This window comes from Salmo salar, chromosome 18, assembly GCF_965601325.2.
Source record: "Salmo salar chromosome 18, fSalSal1, whole genome shotgun sequence".
Classification (NCBI taxonomy): domain Eukaryota; kingdom Metazoa; phylum Chordata; class Actinopteri; order Salmoniformes; family Salmonidae; genus Salmo; species Salmo salar.
This window is the reverse complement of record NC_138308.1, coordinates 75,897,967-75,913,869: the sequence shown is the minus strand read 5'-3', so window position 1 is coordinate 75,913,869 and position 15,903 is coordinate 75,897,967. Positions and strand designations below refer to the sequence as shown.

The 15,903-nt window shown below is 42.6% G+C and overlaps 1 protein-coding gene across 18 annotated transcripts in view; it reads left to right on the top strand.

Annotated features, from left to right (window-relative positions):
- Window positions 1–245: 245 nt before the first annotated feature.
- Window positions 246–15,903, top strand: part of LOC106577623 (receptor-type tyrosine-protein phosphatase delta) — a 645,609-nt gene continuing 629,951 nt past the window's right edge. For 10 of the 18 annotated variants that reach the window (XM_014155859.3, XM_045701363.2, XM_014155852.3 and 7 more), the window contains exons 1-3: window positions 246–385; window positions 504–611; window positions 752–788. The gene's annotated coding sequence lies outside the window, so the exon portion shown is untranslated. The remainder of the gene's footprint in view (window positions 386–503; window positions 612–751; window positions 789–15,903) is intronic. The other 8 variants (XM_082965134.1, XM_082965130.1, XM_082965128.1 and 5 more) reach the window with 2 other exon arrangements.

Here is a 15,903-nt window from a genome sequence, read left to right as displayed (position 1 = left end):
ATGGATTTATTATCGTCACAGAAATGCGGAACGTTCACGGAGAGCGGGAGAGCTAATCCTACATGGGTTAGTTGCTCTACTAGCCGGCCATCAAGTGGCTCGATAGAGTAATGCAGGTGTGTGCGCGTGTATGAAAAGCATCTTATCTGGAACGCTGTCTTTTCCCGCGCCCACCATCTCTCTCCCCTCTCGCTTGCGCGCTCCGACCCGCTCGCTCTCCAGCCATCGCCAGGAGCAGTGTGTGGTAGGCTACAATTTGACAGCAGCAGCGCTGGCTTTCTAAAGAAAGCTTAGCTCTCACTTTTCTGTCTGTCTCATTACCGCTCTCATTGTCTTTTGCGACAGCGGGAACGGAACAGCCACCTACTCTCCTCCTCATCATTTAGTATGAATAGTATTATTATTTTTTGCTGCACACAGATGTATATTTTAGCACTTTTTGGGGGGGGAATCCGATTCTAACGGAATTTGTTGTGGCTGTTTTGGTGTCTTCTCTCTTTCAGTTCACTTGGGACCTGTATTTGGAATAAGAAAGCATTGCTGTTTCTGACTGGAGAGAAGGAAGATAAAACTCATCTGGATTTCCTAAGGAATTTTATCTGGATGCTTTGGTAAGTGGTAATTTGCGTCGCATACAAGTACTTCAGGGCAGGCTATCACACTATGTCGTTATCAATTGATAAATGCCTGTTTGTCGAGTGTACAATTACATCACGTACTTATCATTCTCCTTTTTGTCATTTAAATACAGTTACGGAGGCTTTTGAATTCATCAGCCGGGGTATATAGTAAGTAGAATTTAGACTTTTCCTCGCATTCTTTTTTTTGCAGAGATGTTGCCTACTTTTATAAATGGCGGGTTTATGAATTGTGTAAGCTATTTTAATTGCAAGTTATGTAGGCCTATTGTGACCTGATATTATTGACACACAAAGCGCACATTTCAGCTCATCATGGAAGTGCGATGTCGGATGCTTTTTAGACGAGCACTTGTTCACTATGCCCTTATATTATACCGTCGAAGTTATGTTATCTGTTCATAATCATATATGTTACTGCTACCTACACTCTCCACCAATTGCCAAAATGCCATTACTTCCATTTTCAATATGTCATCTCTGCCTTACAGTTACTTATCTTAGCCTAGGCTACTTGTCTTCAAAAGAGAAGGCGGAGAGGTGGTCCATGTATGTCTATTTGTTGTCCACATGCTTAATGGAAGCGATGCTGTGATGCCCCCCTTTTTTAAGATGCAAAATATGCCTATCGCTGTGAAGTTGCGGGACATGTGTGGAAACTTCTCTTGAAATGTGCTGCTGTATGTGTTAGGGAAGCACATTTGGAGGAGGTGGGGTGTGTAGGCTATGTATGTGCAACTTAATCACTTGGGAGTGTTAAGTTATTCCAGTGGTGTGTGTGTGTGCGCGCGCGTGCTTTCGCATGTGTGTGCATGCGTGTGCACACGCAATGAGGTGTGTGGATGGATGGGTGGTGGCTGACTGACTGAGTTTGCTGGTTCTCGCTGCTCTCCTTTTGACAGACAATGTACATGTCAGCTCTTATTGTTGAATCACTGCTGATGCATATAAAGAGCCTTGCCCACTGCTTCACTGAGAGGGGGCATGTTTGTTTTCACTCAATCAATGTCATGTGAATCTGCACTGTTCTGATTTTGTACATTCTGTGTTGCATTCTTTCTCGTGGAGAGAATTGAGTGGGTTAACCCACATAATCATCTCTCAATTTTACTCAGATTAAAACAGTGTCATATGCAATGGCAGTGTATCAAATAAAAAGTAAACAAATTAAATGCCCTGATGAAACCGCTGTTGGCAGGGGCGGACTGGGACAAGAAATTGGCCCTGGAATTTCTAACACACTGATCCATTTCTTTCCTCGAGGCCCCCACACCAGCCCATTTTTTCCCTTGACGTTCCCATTATTAGCCAGAGAATGGTCATTTTGCACAAAAAAAAACTAGTTAGACACCCACAGGCAGACTGGCCATCTGGCATTTCGGGGCAAATGCTAGATGCCAGATGGCCAGTCCGCTTGTGGCAGTTGGGCTTAACCATTGAAACCCTTGGATGGGGATGCTAAAACCACCTTTTGGTTAATATTGTGCTTCCTATACACCTAAGAGAGGCAGTTAGATGTGAAAGTGAAAGAAGGCAATGGAAAGTCATACAGCTCTCTGCTGTACTGCAGAGTGACACAGGGTTATTTGAGAATGACCGTAAAGACAATGTGATAGCCTTATTGGCATCCCTGTCCCTGGGAGATGGAGGGAGGATAGTGTTGCCCATCAATATGGACTACATGGAGTCAAGCATGATATATGCAAAATAACATGCAGGCATGGACATATTGTCAACTGTGAATATACTATCTATCTATCTGCTTAGCTGGGCTTCAGAATGGTGAAAAAAAATCTAGTAAACTGGTAAATTGTTGGAATCATGGAAATATAATGATTATTCTAATTATATAGTTGGAATACATAACAACAAATGAAAAAGCCAGGGAGGAATTATTGTGACATGGTAGGAACCAAAGTGTTGTTCAGTGTTTCCCAGGAGACCCTAATTAGATGTTACATTACCTGTTTTCTATTGCTTCATGTAGCTAGCTAGCGCTATCTAACATGTTCATGTTTTGCCTATTCCTCTCTGATTTAGAAGATACCGTTGCACAAACAACATGCTGATCTATGCCTACACCAGCACTGGTGGTGAAGGTGGGCAACATTGCCTCTTCGACATTACATCTGATTCTCAACACGGGGGCCCCACAAGGGTGCATCCTCAGTCCCCTCCTGTACTCCCTGTATACTGACGACTGCATGGCCTCACACAGTTCCAGCTCCCGTCATCAAGGTTGTTGATGACACGACAGTAGTAGGCCCGATTAAAAACAAGAATGGGGGTCATTTCATGTCCTTCCGCTCCATTATTCTCTAAATAGTAACACAGAAGCTAAATATAAAGTTAGTTTTTACATAGCCTATTCTAGAATCAGACAGTTTAGTAAAGTATAAATGTTTTCTGTTCTTATGGGTATCTACAACTTAAAGAAGTATATACAGGCATCATTGAAGTACAGTAAAACTCCCTGTACAATATGCCATGTGCACACCAATGTTTTACCTGGACATATTGGTACTGCAGCTCCTTCACTCTGTCACTATTCCTTTCAAATGGCACCTTATAGAGTTGTTTCATAGTCATTAGATTTTTTCCCCAAACTCTGTCTATAGTGGAAATGCTGACAGAATTGATATTTGCGAAGATATTGTTGTCATTTATGATTGCACTTTGGATCTCTCTTAGCCTGATGGAATTGTTGGCTATGAACATGTTGCAAATTTCTTGTTCTTGCTGATGGCTGATTTCTGCTGCTCTGCCACCAGCATGAGGTCATTGTGCAGTCCTATATATGACATGTAGAATTCACAAATAGATCATGTTACAGATAGTATATTGTATTCAAATTGTGCTGTATTACTGTATATTCCTCATACATTTCTTACGGTACATTGTGATTTTTAGACTTGCATTTAGCTTTACAATAGTTGTAGTATTGTCGTGAAGGAAATGCTGTAACAAAAGTTAAGAACGAATACATGTTTACCTGTTTTCCCTATGGAATGTTTGCACAATTGATGACACCGTGGACCTGTTTACATTAGGCTGTACTCTCCGACCAGCCCCTTCCATTGTAAGACCATGGTTTATGACACCGTGGACCTGTTTACATTAGGCTGTACTCTCCGACCAGCCCCTTCCATTGTAAGACCATGGTTTATGACACCGTGGACCTGTTTACATTAGGCTGTACTCTCCGACCAGCCCCTTCCATTGTAAGACCATGGTTTATGACACCGTGGACCTGTTTACATTAGGCTGTACTCTCCGACCAGCCCCTTCCATTGTAAGACCATGGTTTATGACACCGTGGACCTGTTTACATTAGGCTGTACTCTCCGACCAGCCCCTTCCATTGTAAGACCATGGTTTATGACACCGTGGACCTGTTTACATTAGGCTGTACTCTCCGACCAGCCCCTTCCATTGTAAGACCATGGTTTATGACACCGTGGACCTGTTTACATTAGGCTGTACTCTCCGACCAGCCCCTTCCATTGTAAGACCATGGTTTATGACACCGTGGACCTGTTTACATTAGGCTGTACTCTCCGACCAGCCCCTTCCATTGTAAGACCATGGTTTATGACACCGTGGACCTGTTTACATTAGGCTGTACTCTCCGACCAGCCCCTTCCATTGTAAGACCATGGTTTATGACACCGTGGACCTGTTTACATTAGGCTGTACTCTCCGACCAGCCCCTTCCATTGTAAGACCATGGTTTATGACACCGTGGACCTGTTTACATTAGGCTGTACTCTCCGACCAGCCCCTTCCATTGTAAGACCATGGTTTATGACACCGTGGACCTGTTTACATTAGGCTGTACTCTCCGACCAGCCTCTTCCATTGTAAGACCATGGATCATGACATGGTCCACACTTGTGGCTCTGATTTCATCAGAGACTCTTATTATTTGCCTTCTACCTCTTCCTCTATTCTCTTCCCCTAACACCACCACCACGCATTCTTACACATCTTCTTATTTCTCTTCCACCAGCATGTAGCTGCTGTTCAGGGTTGTGATGTTCCTCCATGTTCAAAAATGGTAGTGATTGTGCTGTGGGCAAGCTCCATATATATGCTTCCAAACTTGATTGGTTGATTGGTAAGATTGTGATTCCTATTTCATTACTATGTCAGCTGGCAGGTAATTTGCAAATTTAGCAGACATAACAAACATTCCATGTCATAGATATTTATGGAATATACATGTATGTCTGACTGATTTTGATAATGGAATGGATAATGTTGCATGTGATGGCTCACACGATGAAAGAATGTTTAGAAGTTGCGAAGAGTATGACAGTTTCACTGGGAATCATCTCATCAGTTTTATCAGCAATCCACGTGCATGTAGTTATTGGGCAAATTGTAGACAATTGTACTTCCTCTTTTGCACACGTGCCAAAACACTTGCAATTTGCTTAAATGAATAAGAAATTCAAATCTGGTGTGAACAAGAAACTAATTGTTCAGAGATTTGAATGTATTGTTTTGAAAAAAAGAATTATCTTTCGAGAATTGAGCCAAAGCGATTGAGAAAAACTGTAAGAAACAAAGTGTAATTGTTGTCACCAACATCTTTTTGCATCAGACCACGCAGACAGAGTGAATGGCATGGCAAGTGCTTGTGACAACTGATCTCCTTGAGTGACAGTGGGCAGGGCTTGGAGAGGGAGAGAGACGACTCAAGTAACAAACAGAGTCAACTATGCAACTGACATTACATGCGCCGGAGTTGCATATCACATTTAACAAACTAAACGTTGAAATACCGTTATAGAAGGTAAAGTAAAAACCCAAACCGGTCTGTGCATCAAAACAGGTATATAGTCAAATACGGTATACCGCCCAGCCTTAGTCAAGCATGTCTTGATAGTTGCATTGAAGTCGTCTCATCTTTGACCTTGTTTGATTGAGGGAAGTCAACTGTTCCTTTTAGCAGCACGGCAAGATCATATACATGATTGACATCTGCAACCAAGTGCCGACGTTCGCTCACTTCCAGAAACGATGTTTCACACACATTTCCTTACACATCTACAGTATACAACTACAGTATATTATGTAAGATGAAAAGCAATGACTTCGAAAGCAAGCAAGAGAACAGTGAGCGTTATTTCATCATGCATGCACCAGTCAATTTCCAGCAGTACAGTAGTTTCGCTTGTGGAAACGTGCTAACAAGAACAGGAGTGTCTTACTGCCTGTGGCAACAGAGAAAAATACATAAATCCCTCACAGCAATTGGAAAACAAATTGGCATTGCAGCATATAAAGTATACACCATTACTATCTCAGCTATCCCTTCCAGGTTGAATTGCAATTTGGCTGAAGCATTCATGAGACGACCTTTATGAGATGTAAGGGAAAGGTCAGTTTTCCCAGAGAAAGGGGATTTTCAACTTTCTTTCACTCTGTGAAATTTTTAGGAGAATGCTTTTAAGGATTAGTCCCAGGTAAGTATTTTTCCTAGCATCCATTCCAGGCAGCTGCAGTCCCATTTCATAAATTGCACACCATTCAACAATTTTCTGCCATCTTCGCCCTGAGTGCTACTCCCTGAATCTATTAGCTGGCCTTGCATCCGTCATTGTTGGAGGGGGCTTTAAGCAACAAGACAGAGGGAACGCTCTTGCCCATGTGCTTGCTGAGAGGTGTGCAGTACATTAAAGTGGACCGCGATCATAAGCCCGCTGCTGGGGGACGAGCGTTAACTCCACATTTCTGCAAGGCTCTTCCCCCGCTTAATTATCCTTCAACACCGATAGCTCAACTGTGTCGAGAGAGAAGCAAGCTATAATTATGTTTTATGAAATTCTTCCAGGTGACATAATCGGGCCATGGCTAAGTGATAGCCGAGGTCACAACAGCAGCAAATAAACAAGTGTCACACTCTAATTTTACTGGTAATCGACTTCAGTATCTAAATGTTTGTTTCCATGCTGAGACAATTGTCTGAATTCACTAACGAGCAGTAAAGTGGAAGGATATGGATAATGAAATTGCCCATATTCCCAGCCACTGATAGCAGACATTATCTACAGTAGAATCATAGCATTCACTCCACAGTTACTGTACAGGCATATGTAAGGTACCACATCCGGTACTGCTATGATGTCCTCATATTGCCCTCTACATACTGTAACTAACACGCCTTGATTATCAGCTCATTCGTTATGACACATCAGATGCCCAACTCCCAGGGGACGTTTTATAATGAGGATGTACTGACAGATAATTAGATACACCTTGCGTCGGCTCTTTCAGGAAATGTTGATTCATCCTTAAATAAAATGTTTCTCTCTGCTAACATGAAAGAGATAAATATCTCTCCCTCTGTCACATCACCTTATCTCTCACGGTGGTAACATTTTTATTTATTTATCCATCCGCTTCTAACACTTTTAGATGTGGCGTGTTTTCATTCGGGGGGCTGACGTCTCTCAGCCACCGTTTCCCATCACCTGAAGAGTGGCTTCTGGCTTTAAAATGGGACAAAAAATATGTGGCCCCCCTGGTGTTGGCTCTCGGAGGCCCCTGAGCCGATTGACTTCTCAGACGGGCTCATATCACAGGGTGTTACCATTTTATGGCTAGTGGTACAACTGCTCCCAGACTTGGCAGCTGTTTTAGCCGGCCGTGCTAGTGCATTGAGAAGCTTGGGGGCCTGTGTGTGCGCGTGCCTGTGTGTGTGTGTTTGTTTTGAATGGTTGGTTGTGGTGGAGGGGCCATGTTGATTTACAGCCTGAGTCCTCGTGCTGATTCTTCAATACATACATCAGCTGTCTGGAGATGTATAGTTTGATGGATGCACATGCATCTAATCAACCATTTCGTGCACATACTGCATACAGTACACTGTGCATGATGAATTGAATTCACACACAGGCCAACAGACTTGCAGGCAGACACAAATATAACTCATTTTATCTCTGGTGTTGATTGAAAAAACTGTGTGAAATGAAACCCCTCACCTACAGTACACGTCTGCCCAAACGCTTATTTATCAGTCGCTTGGCGCCGCTCATAAATCAGACGTTTATTAAGTTGTTAAACGACTACTTCTGCCTATTGCAAGTGACATCAGTGCCATTAAGTCTGATGTATACGACATGCTAGGAGGGAACGTGAGCTATTGCCGATGCTCCTTGCATTATTCAATTAAACAACTTGATACTTAATGACTTTTGTTAAGCCCACTTTCCCTTTATTTCCTCTCTTCTTCACCCCTCCCTCCATTCCTCGGTGGCATTGCTCTCATGAAATTTAGAAGAGCAGGGATTGATTGCAGGGATGAAGCACAGGGGAGTGAGGGAAACACTGCAGCGGATCTATGTTACTGAGGATCAATTCTCGCCTTTGCATACTGTAGAGACTTATACCATCAGACTTAAGCTTTATTCGTTACTCAGCCTGAAGTAAGGCTAGGAAACACTGTTTACTTCCAAGCATCCAAGTGTGTCAAAGGCAATAACCTATACAGCTTAACCCAAGGCATAGCATAATTTATTTGTTTGGACTCTGTCTATATCCAGTTGCCTATTATATTCAAAGCAATACAGGAATCATCAACTGGATTGAGCCGCGGGATGATTTTTTCTTGAGCGGATGGTCAGGAGGCCAGAACATAATTACAAATAATTTGTAGAATGCAAATTGACCGCAAAAAGCCCAAACAGATATAATATTTGACTAAAACATAATAGTTTCAAACATTGCTTACATTTGTATATGATCACATATATCTCTATTATGTGTAGGAATACATTGCAACAGATTTCTAATATTTAAATCACTTGGAGACGATTTGCTGGTGTTTTACAAAAGAAAATCGGGATCCCTGCTGTATGGTTTATTAGAATATGTAAGTAAGAAGCAAGTGTAGTTGAAATTGCCAGTAGGTAATTTTAGTGGAAATTTATCTTGGCTTCTACTGAACCTGAAGGAAATGTTGTGGCTGTGTGCACTGCTCAGCACACTTTGAGCCCTGCTGAAGTGACCAGTCAATTGAATTGGTATTGTACTTTTGCTTGTTACATCATTTCACTAGAAGGCAAGTAGTGCCTCCAACCCAGGCTCATCAAAGCATGCTTTTAAAAAAATTCACCTCAACTGAGAACTGTGGTGGATATGTTTTCCCTCCTGTAGCGGACTTTGCTTTCGCCTGAAGGACACCAGCAGCAATCTTCTGTTCACCTTTCGGTCAAACCTGACAGGATCTCAGAAAAAACTGACAGAAAGAGAAAAGACAAGAAAAGGGGGACTTGGGGGCCTTGAGCATCACCATGTAGTCAGAATCTAGGTTTATGTGTGGTTGGTTTGAGAACTGTGCTAATTAGCGCCAAATGTTACCGTGATAGATCATGGCCACATGCTGCTGTATTAGGTGCTAGCATGGCTAATGATTTTTCCAAAGGGCAAATGTCAACCCCATCGTATATTTGGACCTTCTTTATGGTCTGCATGTACAGTACGACACCAGATGTCTTTTCATGCTCCTCTGAAGGGATTATTTTGCTCCTAGCCGCTCTGAAGGTTTTCCAACGGGAGCGATATGTTGAGTGTTACCATTTTGTAATCCGTGAGGAACCGAGCAGGAGAAAGAAAGTGAGAGGGTAAAAGGAAAGAATATTGCAGGCGTGCTGAAGCCAGGACACTCTGCACAGCTCCATGAAAGCTATGATCCCTTATTGATGTCACTTGTTAAATCCACTTCAATCAGTGTAGATGAAGGGGAGGAGACAGGTTAAAGAAGGATGTTTACGCCTTGAGACAATTGAGATATAGATTGTGTATGTGTGCCATTCAGAGCGTGAATGGGCAAGACAAAAGAGTTTTAACGGGATATGGTAGTAGGTGACTGGTTTGTGTCAAGAACTGCAACGCTGCTGTGTTTTTCACCCTCAACAGTTTCCTGTGTGTATCAAGAATGGTCCACCACCCAAAGGACATCCAGCCGACTTGACACAACTATTGGAGTCAACATGGGACAGCATCCCTGTGGAACGATTTCAACACCTTGTAGAGTCCATGCCTCAATGAATTGAGGCTGTTCTGAGGGCAAAACTCAATATTAGGAAGGTGTTCTTAATGTTTTGTATATTCCGTTTTTTTTCCCTTATGGTCTAGAATGACTAGCCTGCTGATACAGGTTTTGTTGGGGTTTCTACCAGGGTTGGGGTTAATTACATTTAATTTCAGCCAATTAAAAAAGGATTTGAATTGCTATTCCACTTCAATAATGGAAAAAGTTCCATTTATTTTCAATGAGAGCTTTGGAATTGTTACATTGTTGTTGGAATTGATATGATTCCTAACCCTGGTATTAACCTTTCTTCCCTCTCTGCTCTCTCTGCTCTGTCGTATCAAGTCCTGTCAGATCAATGACCAGGAAGGAGAGGGGATGGGGAAAGGATGCTATAGGAAGAGTATTGGGACGTAGCTGTTGTGCTTGCTTACCTCTCCCTACCAGCAGCCTCGGGGCTCTCAGAGCTCTATGCTCTAATTAGGCCTCAGTCATTTCACCCTCTTACTTCATGGCTGATGCTACAGGGAAGTTGTCAGTATACCAGGGCATACTAGCATTTCTTACTGACACCATGAGGGGTACATTTGGTCTTTGTTACAGAATATGTGTGCGGATATGTTGTAGATTAAGTATGGTGGTTTTGTGGTCAGACAACTGTGTGAGAGGCTGCTGCACTGTAAGTGATTTTGGTTTTAAAGGAACGAAGAGATACTATAATTGATGGACTACTGTTTTTGAATGTATTCATAGGTATTTGTATGATACATTTATTGTTAGTTTAGGTACTGATGATTTTGCGTATTGTTTATTAGGCAATATGTATTCTGCTGAAAACACATAATTGCTTTAATTAAACCTTACAACGATTAACCTTAATACTGTTGCTAAATTAGATAAATGTTATAATTTTGTGACGTTAGCAGTTTCTTATAAGACAATGACTGTTCCACTTAGAATATATTTTAGTTATTAAAATCTCACCACTTTTTCAAGATAAACATTTTGAATGCATTTTAATCGTGGTTATATTGTTATTTCTATATACGTTTGTTTGACTTTACCAAAATCGCAAGAGGTCTTCAGTTCTGCTCATAGCACAAATGGCCAATTTGGCATTTAAAATAGATATGGATTTCCAGGAGAGAAAATGTCCTTATCCCGTGTGGCTCAGTTGGTAGAGCATGATGATTCAAATGCCAGGGTTGTGAATTTGATTCTCGGGGGAAAAGTATGAAAATGTATGTACCCACTACTGTAAATCGCTCTGGATAAGCACGTCCACTAAATGACATAAATGTAAAAGATTATCCAGAGAAAATGACCTTACATAATTGTACGAGATGTTTGAAAAAGATGCGTGTTTCACTGAATAGGACTCAGCAATGTAAATACAGCGGTTGCGGGCGTATCACTGCCCATGGAATCACTGGGCCTTAGGGTTCTTTGTCTTTGATTGCTTCGAAAAGAGGACGGTTTTTGATCATGCCCTACCTCGGACATAATGAACGACAGCTCAGAAAAAGGGAGAGTATAATCTGTACAGACACATAAGCACAGGAGATTAACCCAGCTGTCATACCACCCTGCATCCCATTGCTGGCTTGCCTCTAAGGCTAAGCAGGGTGGAGACTGGTCGATCCTTGAATGGGAGACCAGATGCTGCTGGAAGTGGTCTTCGAGGACTAGTAGGGGCTCTCTTCCCTCTGGTCTCAGAGAGACATCAATGCCCCAGGGTTGTGAGTACAGGTGCTAGCCCTGGTGTCCTGGATAAATCCCCCACCTCATACTATCTCGGCCACCTAATCATCCCCAGCTTCCATTGGCTCATTCAACCCCTATCCTCCCATGTAACTTCCCCAGGTCTTTCCAGTAAAGGAGAACTCTGTAAATTTACCTGGTAAAATAAGGATTTCAGATAGAAAAAGAAAATAAAATGTGTTAGAACCAATTACATTGAACCTCTTAACCCCCCCCCCCCCTCTACCTTAACAGCATCCTACCAGTAGGTGATTGTCATCGGCGAGCAGTGACGAAAACGGTAAATTCAGTTTGACAGAGAGGGCTGGTCTCACACTGAGTGAAATTGAAAAGGGTTATCATAGCAGAAGGCCTAAATGTTGATGCTGGGCTACAGAGCTGCCAGGATGAATGAAGTGCAGGACATACGCTGAACAAAAATATAAACGCAACATATAAAGTGTCGGTCTGATGTTTCAGTAGTGAGCTAACATAAAAGATCCCAGACATTTTCCATACGCACAAATAGATTATGTATGTTAGTGTAGAAATATGTTTACATCCCTGTTAGTGAGCATTTCTCCATTGCCAAGATCATCCATGCATCTGACAGGTGTGGCATATCAAGAAGCTGATTAAACAGCATGATCATTACACAGGTACACCTTGGTCTGGGGACAGTAAAAGGCCACTCTAAAATGTTCAGTTTTGTCACACAACACAATGCCACAGATGTCTCAAGTTTTGAGGGAGCGTGCAATTGGTATTCTGACTGCAGGAATGTCCACCAGAGCTGTTGCCAGATAATTTTATGTTAATTTCTCTACCATAAGCTGCCTCCAACATTGTTTTAGAGAATTTGGCAGGCTTTAGCTGCAGAAAAAGAACACAATTGCATTTTATCAATGGCAATTGGAATGCACAGAGATACCGTGATGAGATCTTGAGGCCCATTGCTGTGCCATTCATCCACCACCATCACCTCATGATAATGCACAGCCCCACAAAGATCTGTACACAATTCCTGGAATCTGAAAATGTTCCAGTTCTTCTACGGCCTGCATACTCACCAGACATGTCACCCATTAAGCATGCTTGGCATTTCTTTAATTTAACTATGCTAGTCAGTTAAGAACAAATTCTTATTTACAATGACAGGCTACACCGGCCAAACAGTGGACCAGCCTTTGGGACTCTCAATCACAGCAAGTTGTGATACAGCCTGGATTTGAACCAGGGTGTCTGTAGTGACACCACTAGCACTTAGATGCAGTGCCTTAGACCGCTGTGCCACTCAGGAGCATGCGCTGGATTGATGTGTACAACAGTGTGTTCCAGTTCCCTCCACTATCCAGCAACTTCGCACAGCCATTAAAGAGGAGTGGGACAACATTCCACAGGCCACAATCAACAGCCTGATCAACTCTACGAAGGAGATGTGTTGCGCTGCGTGAGGCAAATGGTGGTCACACCAGATACTGAAAGGTGTTCTGATCCACTCCCCTATTGTTTTTTAAAGGTATCTGTGACCAACAGATGCATATCTCTATTCCCAGTCATGTGAAATCCATAGATTAGGGCCTAATGAATTTCAATTGACTGATTTCCTTATATGTACTGTAACTCAGTCAAATCTTTGAAATTGTTGCATGTTGAATTTATATTTTTGTTCAGTATATTTTAACCTTTACGGTGTCAACTTTAGATTAATATACTATATCGTAACATAAAATTAAGCGGACTCTGAGACAAGAAAATCTAACAGAAAAATAAAACAGGAAAAAAATATGTCCATCTAGTTCAGGAGTTTTACAAGGAAAGGGAAATGGACAGACATACCGTAAGTATTTTCACAATGTAAAAAGCTAAACTTGACTTTATCACTGCGTATACGGAGCTGAGTAGTTAGAATGACTTGTGATCATTGACAATGAGATGATTTAACGTAATCATAAACAGTCTGGGCTTTGTGCTTCGGAAGTCTCACAATCTGGACAGGCTCCTGTGTGTACAATTCACTCAATCCCACACACACACACACGCACGCACGCACATACACACACACACACACACACACACACACACTCTCATCTCCCCTCTGCTGGGCGGTTGGCTCTGGGCGCCCAGCAGATCTGGCGGCATCATGACTGAATAACAATGAGGGCTTTGGGGGATCAGTTCCCCAGGAAAGCTCCATACTTGGAAGGGTTTACGCAAGTCCCAACTTCATGAGCACTGTGCCGCCTTAAGAGGACAAACAAATGGTACCGAGGAGTTCCGACTCGCCAAAGGGGATCGCATCTGTTCATGGGCTCTCTGTTTCCACTCACACACATTCCCTGTGCTCCTACACACAAGCCTGGGATATGTGTGCTGGGTCTCACATGTGCCCATGCATGCCAGGCGTGTGTTTTTCAGCTGCTTGTTGGTGTGCAGCATCTCACCGTCACTCACTTTTCCTTCCCATTTCTGAAGATGATCATTTATTTCATGTGATTAGTGATTCACATAAGCCTATCCTTTGTGAGCTGGTTCTACTCTTTTTGGCAATTTATTTGTGTTGGAAAACTGAGCGGGTCGAGCATAACAGATCAACCATAACCCAGAAATATTGAGTGGGTTAATTGCCTTGCTCAGGAACAACAGATTTTTTTACCTTGTGAGCTCAGGATTCAATCCAGCAGCCTTTCGGTTACTGGCCCAACTCTCTAACCACTGGGCTACCTGCTGTCTCTTTTGCACAAAACAAGCTTCCATTCCCCCTGTCACAAGTGGATTTATGGCTGATTAAAGAGGAAGTCGTCAACCCTGTTACAGTCAACTCTGTTACTTTATTTTGAGGTGAAAATGATTTTTTTTTGGACCAAGCTACATTTCTCAAAAGACATCGATTTGGTGGAATGACCCACCTTTCTTTAAGCAGGGCCAGAGACATGCACGAGTCCGGCTGCTCGCGGGGCTCATTTGCTGGTCTCTTCGATACATAATTGCACCAGGCTCCCGATAAGATCCGGCCCAAAATCCCTTGCTGTTAGGTGCATTTTTAGAACAAAAAAAGAGTGTGAAGCACTCTGCATGTGTGCCGTCTGAATTCCAAAACTCAACCCATCCAAGGCTCAGCTTTTAATCAGCAGCATCTGGACTGTGGCTGCTTAGAGGAAGAAAAAATGTGAAAACAGGAGAGAGAAAAAAAGCAATTTTTGTTCTCTGTTGGTTAAGGTCATCGCATAGCGGTTTTAAAGCCAAATGGGCAAAATACAAAAGACAGGCAAAAGAGGCTATTTCAAAGTGATTTGCAAATATCCAAGATGATAGGAGACGTGACAAAAATGGACACAAAGAAAGACAAATAAGGCCTTGGGCACTTTCTCAAACCTATTTCTTCCTGGGTGATACAACAGATACCCTTAGCTTGTTGTGTCATTCAACATAGGCCCCTAACTAATCCCCCCCCTTTCTTCCTGTAGAGCACAGAAATACATGATAGATAACATTAGTATCCATCGAGTGGGAGGAAGGGAAAATCGATGCAAGGTGAAAATTGAATTTGCCCAAAGAGCCTTTAGGCAGAGTGCAATTTGAAAACACATATTTTATTTTCCCCTGGGCGTCTAGAGGGGTGGGAAGAGATGGACTGCAGGTCTAAGTGGGATGGAAAAACTGCAGTGGTTGAGTGAGGGTGAGGGTATGCTCTGGTGCTATGCTATGGTTGGAACTCCCCTTCTATCTAGCCTAATGTGCCTCCCCTTTGATTGCTTAATTCGGTAAGGGCCACGCGTACCTTATCGGATCATATCAAAGGTCAGAGGCGTCCTGTAGACAAATCAATCTCTCCGTCTGAGGAGGCACTGAGGAAACACAAACGGAGGGAGAGACGATCCATCTAAAGGGCCAAAAGTGAACGAAGGAGAGGAGGAAGAGGGGGGTGGGGGGATGGGGGGGGTGAAAAAATAAAAACGATGGCATCTGGTGCCTGGAGTGAGGTGAGGAGGAGAGTGAGAGATTGAACGGAGTTGGGGAATGTGATATGATCAGAGAGAAAGGGCGTTTATAGTGGTTGTGAGATAAAAGCTTTTTGGAAGTAGAGGAAGGGAGATTACAGTATGGTCATTCAAGTTGATGATGAGGCAGTTATGACTGGTTGCCAGTGTCATTGACATGGTAGTTATGGTATGAATGGATTGAAGACTACCAATAAAACTGGTTATGGTAAAGAGAGAACATTAATTTACGGTTGTGCTCGACTGAGGCATAATGTCATTAATTTCCTATAGTTTCTGTGTTTGACGGTATTTTCATTCATAACGGTAGTCCCAGGTAGTGGCTAATCCATTGGCTGCAAGCCTTTTCATGCCGCATTGATCCCTATTGAATATTGTTTCACTCACAGAGTGTTTTCCAGCCGACAAAGACTAACCAGTAGGCCATGAGCCATCCGTGAAACACAGATTTCTAGGACCAGTGCACATTTTCTCTTGAAAAAAA